Source organism: Mesocricetus auratus, unplaced genomic scaffold, assembly GCF_017639785.1.
Source record: "Mesocricetus auratus isolate SY011 unplaced genomic scaffold, BCM_Maur_2.0 contig_8548_pilon_obj, whole genome shotgun sequence".
NCBI classification, from domain to species: domain Eukaryota; kingdom Metazoa; phylum Chordata; class Mammalia; order Rodentia; family Cricetidae; genus Mesocricetus; species Mesocricetus auratus.
In genome coordinates this window covers 16,598-26,112 of record NW_024433072.1, presented here as the reverse complement: position 1 = coordinate 26,112, position 9,515 = coordinate 16,598, and the positions used below count along the sequence as shown (strand labels likewise).

The following is a 9,515-nucleotide window of genomic DNA, read 5'->3' as shown; positions in this document are numbered from 1 at the left end:
TTAATATCCCTGTAGTGTATAAATGAGGCTCCAATGAAGAAAAACAGAGGAAAGGAAAGGATAGGTTTGTGTGAACCAGGGATTACTTGATGGGATGCTGTTGTGTGCTGAAGTATGTGTAACAGAACTTCTTTTACTGAAGGTTATTCACCTCTTATGTGACTCCCTGTGTAATCAAAATTTCCTGTGGTTCAGAAGATATTTATGGTCTTCACATCTTTCTAATGAATCTCCTCACCACTCATGATATACAAAGGTAAAAATGAAAAATGAGTTACATGGAAGGTTTTATATTGGATCTCTCTGAAACACATGTAACTACTCCATGGGATTCAGACAGGGACAGAACCAGATCCTGCCAGGCTAGCTCATTTGTCTGTCACCCTAATTCCAGTTGTGCTTCAAAAGGTACTGCTCATTCAGTCTACTGCCTCAAATATGCCTTGACAGAGAGAGGGTGTGGGTATGGTTTTAGGCAATCCACCATCAATTGAAAGCCCATTTTGCTGATACAACTTTCTAAATAGTACAGAAACTGTCACCACTAAGTTACAATAAATATTCCATAGAGTGTGGAGCAAATTTTAGCTCTAGGGAAGGAATGGCAAGAAGGTCATCCTGTTTACAGACCCCTGAAAACTTCTGCATTTTTAGGGGCAATTACATTCTCCATATGATGTAGGCTACCCAACTTTTCCTCCTTCCTTTAATAAGTACTCAGTAGCATCCCATTAGGGAATAGTTGTTCATGAATATTAACTCCACATCTAAAGATTTGAAATGAGAAGTCATTTAAATATGCTATTGCACATAGTAAATGTAGAGTCTTAACTTTGTGATAAAGAACATAGTTGTTCACATACATAGTCAGGATACTTTACATACAATAATCATATGAAGTATTTTATCAGAAAATTGACATCTCAGTAACTTCTGGATCAATGATAGTAATGTCCATGAATCCTTGAGTTTTACACAAAGAATTTTATTTTTGGCACACTGGAATAGAATCATGATCTCCAACATGTTCACCAAACATTATGCCACTGATCTATATACATAGATCACATAAGTACATATTTTGAAAGCTATGCTCACCGTGGGTTTAATTATAAAATATGTAAAGATTTTTTTAAAAAACTACACATTTCAGAAAATTGCACAAATAAAAAAGGCACTCTAAAATGCTAGGTTCAACTCTTTTGAGGGGTATCTTTTGTGTTCCCATCTGTGTGTGTGTGTGTGTGTGTGTGTGTGCGTGTGTGTGTACATTTATGTGTATATGCATGTGTACATGCACACATATATAAAAGATTCATATATGGAGTTTAGACATGATTGAGAATGACATATGTATCATTTTCAATTTGCTTCTTAATTTAGCACATATTATTGAGCAATAGTCATGTAGTAGTTGACGACCATAATTTAGAAATTGTTTGCCTATAACTCACTTAAGTTATTTATTATATTTGTATAATGCACATAAAACTAAAATAAGCATATTGCAATGATATTTCACTACTAATTCCAAGCATTAAAGTTCCTAGTTCACACAATGCAGTTTTTGAGAAATACAGTGAAATTGCTAAACATTCCTCTTATAGAGGGATCTTTTGTTATAATCAAGGGGTTTAGGCCTTCCTATACTATTTTCTGTAGTATGGTGAACCCTAATATGCAGAGGGACATTGGGGCATACAACTTGGTGACAACTAGTATTTAACAGGTTGACCCACCAGATTAATGACTCTATGTTGGGAAGCCCCACTAGGCAAAATCTATAGGATTACTGGCTGTGGAAACAGTTGATCCTGTCTGTTATTTGTCTCATGTGCCACTTTTTTCTTCCCTAAGAAGTGCATTCCTTCCCTACCAACTGCTATGGGTGTTCCCCACCTCTTGTGTTTATCTCATGCAAAATTCCATCTATTGGGTGCACAGATAGCTATGGATTAACAGGAAGATGATTTCAGCTTAAATGTATAATCCTGATGAATAGAAATAACACTAGGACATCTTTCATTATTCAGACTCACATAGGAAGGGAATAGCATTCTCAGTCACAAAGACAGCTAATTTAGACTTCAGAACATATTCAAAGCAATCTGACTGCCCCCTGGAGATGAACATCTGGTTGCCCCTAGAGACAAAAACATGAGGTCATTTTCCCAGGTGTTGTTTATTGCTGATTGAAATTCAGGCTAAGAAGCAAATTTGGTAGCATAATCTTCTACAGTAATTGTCTTTTTTCAGGTAATCCCAGCCTCACTTTATGTTACAGGACCAAGCTTCAGCCAACTGTTTACTTTCAGTCTGAGTATCCTAACCATTTATTCGATATGCATGGCCAGGTGTTACTATACTCACTGGCTGATCAATGTGACCTCCTTAGCCTAAGAGAAACTATGTGATTTATCTTGGGTTATTAGAATGGGTTGGACACTAAAATGTAACATATAATTGCCTAGAGCTTTGGATCAAAGAGAGGCTGAGTAGAGTTATGAAGAAGGAGGTGGGAAGAAAGGTATAGAGCCAGAGATGTAGAGGCTGTGCAGAGTTAGAGAGAAGCTGCTGGGTAGAGCAAGGGGAAGTGATGTAGAGTTAATTAGGAAACTGTGTAGAGTTATGTAGAGGAGCAAGAGTGATTTTCAGAGAGGGCTTTTTCACGATGAAGGAAAAGAGAAATACAGTAAAGCACAGAACGCCTATGTTTTCTTATTTATTCCCCAGATAGAAAAATATAGCCCTAATCTCTTTTGTGGATATTTTTGCAAACCATGGTGCTGTTTAAAGGCTGGATCCCCCAGTTAGTGATACTAATACATAGATAGACTACTTAAATATAACTATGTATGCTGTGTAAACCATGACTTATTCTGATTTCCTATCCTCCCTTGTGTTCCTGGATTTACTATATGTTTATTCAATCTCATCTTCAGATTTTCCAATGGGTAGAAGTACATCTTCAAGCTGACTGGCCTCCTTAGCAGCCTATCAGTGTTGGTGTTTAAAATAGTCATTTTGAACACCAATACTGGCACTTGTGGGAATTCATTGACAACATTGTGCAGTTCGTGTCCTTTGGTCTATGGGATGCTCATTACCCTCAAGAATTTAATGTCTCAGGGACTGTAGTCAAGATGCTGGTGCACACCCCTATTGATTCCACCTGGACTATTTCATCTGAATTTCAGTATGCACAGAATCTGATAATATGGCCCATTTTGATGAAGCCTGTAGTTCTAGTGTTCAGTGTGATGGCCATTAAGATCAGCTGCATGAGAGACCCATTTATTGAAATGCAGATATATTGCTACGAGGTCCCTTCCTTAGTTTTGTGTGTTAGTAGCCTCTTCATATTTGTTTCTGTGAGCTAGAACTACATGGTAGATCTTCATGGCCAAACCTCTCTTGACTTTCCTGTTCAAAAGGAAGCCATGATAAGCAAACAGCTTATAGCCATCTTCCCATTAGGGGTCCTGACAGCCACCATGTCACTCTTTGGAGTGATCATGTTTCTCTCTGAAATAAGCTCTTTGAAAATACAGAATCAGGTGAAGGTCCAGCATGCTGGCATATTGGCGAATTAACAGGACTGATGTGTGGGCTCCTTCATTTGCAACATCTGTCAGAAGTTTCCTTGAAGAAATTTCCTATTCATACACAAAACTCATGTAGTCATCAACTCATTCTAAATAAGTCATCAACAGGGTTCTTTGGGTTTGCCTAAATTTCTTGCTCCTCTATCTGTCTAAGGTGTTCCATTCTTTAAATGTTTTCACATCCTAAGTCTGAAGGTCAGGATCATGTATTCAGATATTGCTCCCCAACCATATCAGGCAAAAGTATTCACGAAATGCATTTTGCAAAACAACAACAGCAACAACACACAATTATTACCGGGTGAAAGCATTTTATAAGGAAGCCGATACCTCAATATACAAAAGCAAACACATTCTTTGTGTGATGAGGTAAGTCTCTGAATTGAATCCATGGTTGGACTTCATAGTTTTGGCTCTGCAGACACTGTGTGCTATTTCATGGAGTAGGAAGTCTATGTTGTATACTAGACAAACCATTGTGTTTGTGAAATTTGCAAATGGCCAGATATTTCCAGTGAGCTCTGATCTAAAGTGGTATAGAGATCAGGTAACAGTTTATCTGACTTTGCTTTTTGTGTTTTTGTTTCTAAATCAAAGAAATCAAACTCACATTCTGATGACAAACATAATTACTACTGACCAGTTCCACTAGCATGAAACATGCTACTTTTAATCCTCTGTTCCCATAGAATTAAGATTATTAAACAGTGAAAACTAAATTTATGTCATGTATTTAATTATACATAGTTCTTTTTTTTTAAATTTTATTTTCCAGTTTAAATTTAGATAAGAATCAAGGTTGCTTCACAAGTCAGTTCCAGATCCCTCTCCCTTTCCCTCCCTTCCTCCCGTGCCCTCCCCCCCCGTTATCCTCTCATTTCTCCAGGGAGGGTGAGGCCCTCCATGGGGGTGTCCATAGTGTATACATAGTTCTTAGCAGTCACAAGATTGCTCAGTAGTCCAAAGTTTCTTTTGAGACTTAGCACAGTTTTTCAACTGTGAGAATGTAATAGATCATAAATCAACTGATACTTCTAGCATAAAGGATACAGAGTAAACAATATCAATTTGAAAATGAGTAAAGGGGCAGACCAAGGGAAGAGGTGACAGAAAAAGACCTAAACCTGTGAAGTTAAACCCTGAATACAGAAGCTCTGTGCCTCTGATCTAGTAATTTCAGACATTCAGTATGACTTCAAAAGGCTTAAGGAGTCTTGTCCTTCTGTCAGTGCTTGCTATAAATAAGCCATCTATTCATGCAGAGGCCTTTCTGGATCCCTTTGCAGGATATTTAGCTATGACACACAATATCTCAATGTGTCATTCAAAATTCTACTACCCTACAATACTGGGTCTTTCCTTTCTGCAAATTTAGTATCATGAGGAACTTTGCTTTCATGTCCTTTATCCAACTTGATATCTGCCTGGATGTGTTTTATTTTTCCTGTTGTTGGACTGACCATGTCTAGAGTCATCTGAGAAGAGGGAAAACTTATTGAGAACATGCCATCTTGAAATTGACCTGTAGGAAAGACTGTAGAGAATTTTTGATTGTTCTTGGCACGCCTAGTGCACTGTGGGTGATGCCAACTTGTATACATCATCCTGGGTTGTAAAGCCATGTATGCTGAATTAGCCTTAGTGAACAAGTAAGTGAACAAAATTTCTCCATGGCCTCTATATGCATTCTTGCCCTAGTTTCCTTCCTTGATTGCTGAACAAAGTTCCTTCAGTAATAGTCTGGTAAGTTTCTGCTCCAGCTTTCTCTTGTGAGCACCCCTCCCCCAGTATTAAGCCCACATTTGGCATATCTGTGGGAACACCAGACCTTGAGCAGAGACCCACTTCCCCTTCTGCCTGGGAGTTGGCAGCTGTAAGACAATGTTTACTAAAGACATGTTTACTAAAAACAATACAATGCCTGGGGGCATTAAGTTCCTGGAAAAGGCCTGCCCACAGAAACCACCCTGACCTCGACCTTGTCCAAAGACTAACCGCCCCTTCTGCCACGCCAGATCAGTTTTTCTTTTTTTTTTTTCTTTTTCTTTTTCTTTTTTTTTTGAGACTGGGTTTCTCTCTATCCTTTTGGAGGCTGTCCTGGAACTTGCTCTATAGACCAGGATGGCCTCATTCCTTCCTATCTATGCCTCCCGAGTGTTGGGATTAAAGGCGTATGCCACCAACACCCGGCTCTCTGAATATCATAGCAAACATCCTCCCAATCTGGGACATTTAAGCCTTCCCCAGTAATGAACCATGGGCTCCCTCGTTCAATCCATTTTAAAAAGCCTGCCATGGTTGTAGTCCCCTGTTCTTCAAGCAACTTTTTTACGTGATACTGTAATTTAAACTTCCAGGGACTATTTCCCATTGTTTCTTTTCCTATTTTCCTCCATCTGTCCCTAGCTGGCAAAAGGGACAACCCCGTCCACTTAGCTTGCTTTCACGATCTCGGTGGGACCTCCAATTGTCGCGTCTGCTGCGCGGCCTGTGTCCGAGAACGTGCGGAGGGTGTCGGGGATTGACAACACAGAGACTCGTTCAACGATGTAAAGAAAACTTTAAGCAGGCCCCAAAAAGGTTCAAGAAAACTTCCTAAGAAAGGCTCCCACCAGAGAAGCTTCTGCTCTCTCCTCTACCCTGGCTGGTTCTGCTCCGACCCCAGAAACTGATCTGGGCGTGGCAGAAGAGGCAGTTAGTCTCTGGACAAGGTCGAGCTCAGGGTGGTTTCTGCGGGCAGGCCTTTTCCAGGAACTTAATGCCCCCAGGCATTGTATTGTTTTTAGTAAACATGTCTTTAGTAAACATTGTCTTACAGCTGCCAACTCCCAGGCAGAAGGGGAAGTGGGTCTCTGCTCAAGGTCTGGTGTTCCCACACATATCCACTTTATTTTTTTTTATTTTCCAGTTTAAATTTAGATAAGAAACGAGGTTGCTTCACAAGTCAGTTCCAGGTCCTTCTCCCATTCCCTCCCCTCCTCCCGTGCCCTCCCCCCAACTCCCCCCCCCCCGTTATCCCCTCATTCCCCCAGGGAGGGTGAGGCCCTCCATGGGGGTGTCCATAGTCTGTCATTTCATATAGGGCAGGGCCTAGACCCTTCCCCAAGAGTTCAGGGTGAGAGTGCACCTCACATTGTTCTATGGGAGTCCAAAGTCCGTGTGTATACTTGGGATGGGTACTGATCTGCTGCAAAAGGCTCAATAGATTCCCTAGGCCTCCTCACTGACACCCAAATTCAGGGGGTATTGATCAGTCCCATGCTGGATTCCCAGGCTGATGCCTGGGTTTCAAGAGTTAACCTTTGTCTAGTCAGCTGTTTCTGGGGGTTAAACCAGCCCAGTATTAATCCCTTTGATCATCAGTCCTCCCTCTCTGTTACTGGCTTTCTTGAGTTCAGCTCAGTACTTAACCAAGGGAGTCTGCCTCTTCTTCGATCAGCCACTAAATGAAGTTTCTGTTTCCCAGACTCTCTGGCCATAGAGGCATATCCACTTTAAACATAATAGCATGAGATATATAGCTCATACAGAGTCTTTGTAGGGTGAGTTCCACAGAACCCTTCCTACTAGAGCTACCCCTATTCTGCCTGCCTAGATTTTGTCACACAGATCACCCACTGGCTATCTTTGGTGAATTGCTCTTGAACTAAACCTAGTTGTGCCATCGCTGCTCGCCAGCCTAATTCAGAATGCAGACTGCTCACCATGTTGTCCTGTATATCTTCCTTGAATCACTTCTGCTGACACCACACACACATTCTCAGGTCTAGGATCCATTGTACAGCTCATGTCCATATTTTCAGTTTATTTCCACCAAACACGTGCTTGCCTCTTTCATTATTATTCATCTTGGCCTGTGTCTGGTGGACATATCATTTACCAGCTTTGCATGATGAGACCCACAGATGTTTGTTTACCAGTGCAATTTCACCCTTCCATGCCTAACTCCAGTCAAACAGCTCCTTTTCTGAATTTTTTCTTTTGTAGCTTCCATGCTAAGAGGTGTAGAGAAATGTGTGCAGGTCAGTCATAGTGTATACTTTTTGAGGATGTCTGAACCTAGCCCTCCAGGCCCATATCCTTATCACAGGCCCTGCAGAGATCAGACAGTATCTGATAGAATTCCATTTTGAAAATTCCAGAGTCAAGCCCACTTTTGTAGTCTCCTCACTACCAGGCCTAGCTCTGGATGTCCAGGTTGTCACCTCTTTTTCCTTGTCATCAAGCTTTAAACTTTGCTTGCCAGTGTAACCCCTTCACTGATAGGCCTAATTGCTGTCACTCATGTATTGCATCTGATTTCCCTACTGTGACCAAGCCTGCTTGCGCTAACTTCACACTCTATTGTCTTGCACTAAAATTATAGTTCATGCACTGAACTTGACCTTTGAACTCTCCTGAACCTCAGCTTCCAGGGACTTTACCACACTTCCATGGCTAACTTTGGTGATGTAGCTCCTGTGCACTTTACTGGTAAATTCCCCAGGAAATCAATGCCAACATTTTCCATGCCCATTCTCCCAGGACATTGTTGATATGTACCTGGCCATGGAATCTTGCCTATCAGAATTATCTACTCATTCCTATGCCTACATCCTGACATGCAGTTCTAGCAACACCTTTGCCTGGTACTTATTCCAGATACATGCACACATGTAAAATTGTCATAGACTAAGTCCTATATCTCTATGCATATATTGAAGTTTGGTCTTGATCTGCACCACTCCCATGAAATTAACTTTCCCAAGCTTAGATCATATAGCTGCTGCAATAATTTCCCCAAATGATACATCCTAAAACCTAGCACACTTGTGCTATATACAAAATCCAAGAGCTACATTGGAATGAACAGATCACACATTAGACTTGCCTGATGATTCATCTGTGAATCTCTCCTTCCAGTTTCACCCTCATACTCCCTTGTGTAAAGGTCTGGCTCATGACACACAAATCCCATAATAGCTTTGCCTTTGAGTTTCAAAGGACCTTGTACTCCAGCATCAGCCCCATAGCCTTGGAATTAATTTTAGTCATGCAATTCTCTCAGTGGCCTTTTTTTGCACAGTTCCTGAGTAAACAAGCTTCACTGTGCCATTATTCACCCAGTTGTACTCTTGTGTACCTGCTGGCAATCACCAAAAACTCACTGAATATTATTAATATGAGACCCCATTGCTGTGGATGTTCCTATATGAGCTATTCTTGGTACTTCCTTGAGAGCCAGACTTTTATATACCATCTCCACATTCCCTAACATAAACACGAGAAACAGGAGTCCTACACTGATTTGAATTATCAGTGTCTACAGCACATCTGCTGGCAGTGTTATCCCCACACTCCCAGGTATAGCAGTCTATATGCAGAAGTGCAGAACACAAAACAGGTTTGCCTTGTATTCCCCAAAGTCATCTCATCTACCAAAACAATCCCCACATGCCCATGCTCAGTTCCTGTCCAGTAGCTCACACACTTTCTTCCCCTGCAGCATCCCCTTGCAACCAAACTTCTCTCAACCATCTGTCCAGTTCAAGGCCTCTACAGAAATGCTTCCATCATGCTCCAAGTTTGCCTGGTGATGTCCACCTAATCTCACCTGATTTTGCCATTCCCACATTCCCAGATGAAGCTCCATGACACCTGTTTTACATTTCCTAGTGTGTTCTGCATGCATCCAGTACTCTTGGTGTCTCTCTGTACTCCCAGTCCTGCCTGCATAGGCTTCTGTTGCTCTCAAGCTCTGCCTGCTGAGTTCCTCTTAAGTGTGACAATCAGCGCTATTCCTTGGAGGTCTTATCTAGTTTTGAGCCTGCAGCACTAGCTTTCCTTGGTCAGTTCTCACAAAGCCAATACCACCTGGACCATCTTCATATTCCAGGGTTTAACATATTTCATGGAATGTCATGACTGTAA

The 9,515-nt window shown here is 41.2% G+C and overlaps 1 pseudogene; it reads left to right on the top strand.

Annotated features, from left to right (window-relative positions):
• The first annotated feature begins 2,958 nt into the window (after positions 1 to 2,958).
• On the top strand, positions 2,959 to 3,593 carry LOC101843809 (annotated as a pseudogene).
• Positions 3,594 to 9,515: the final 5,922 nt, after the last annotated feature.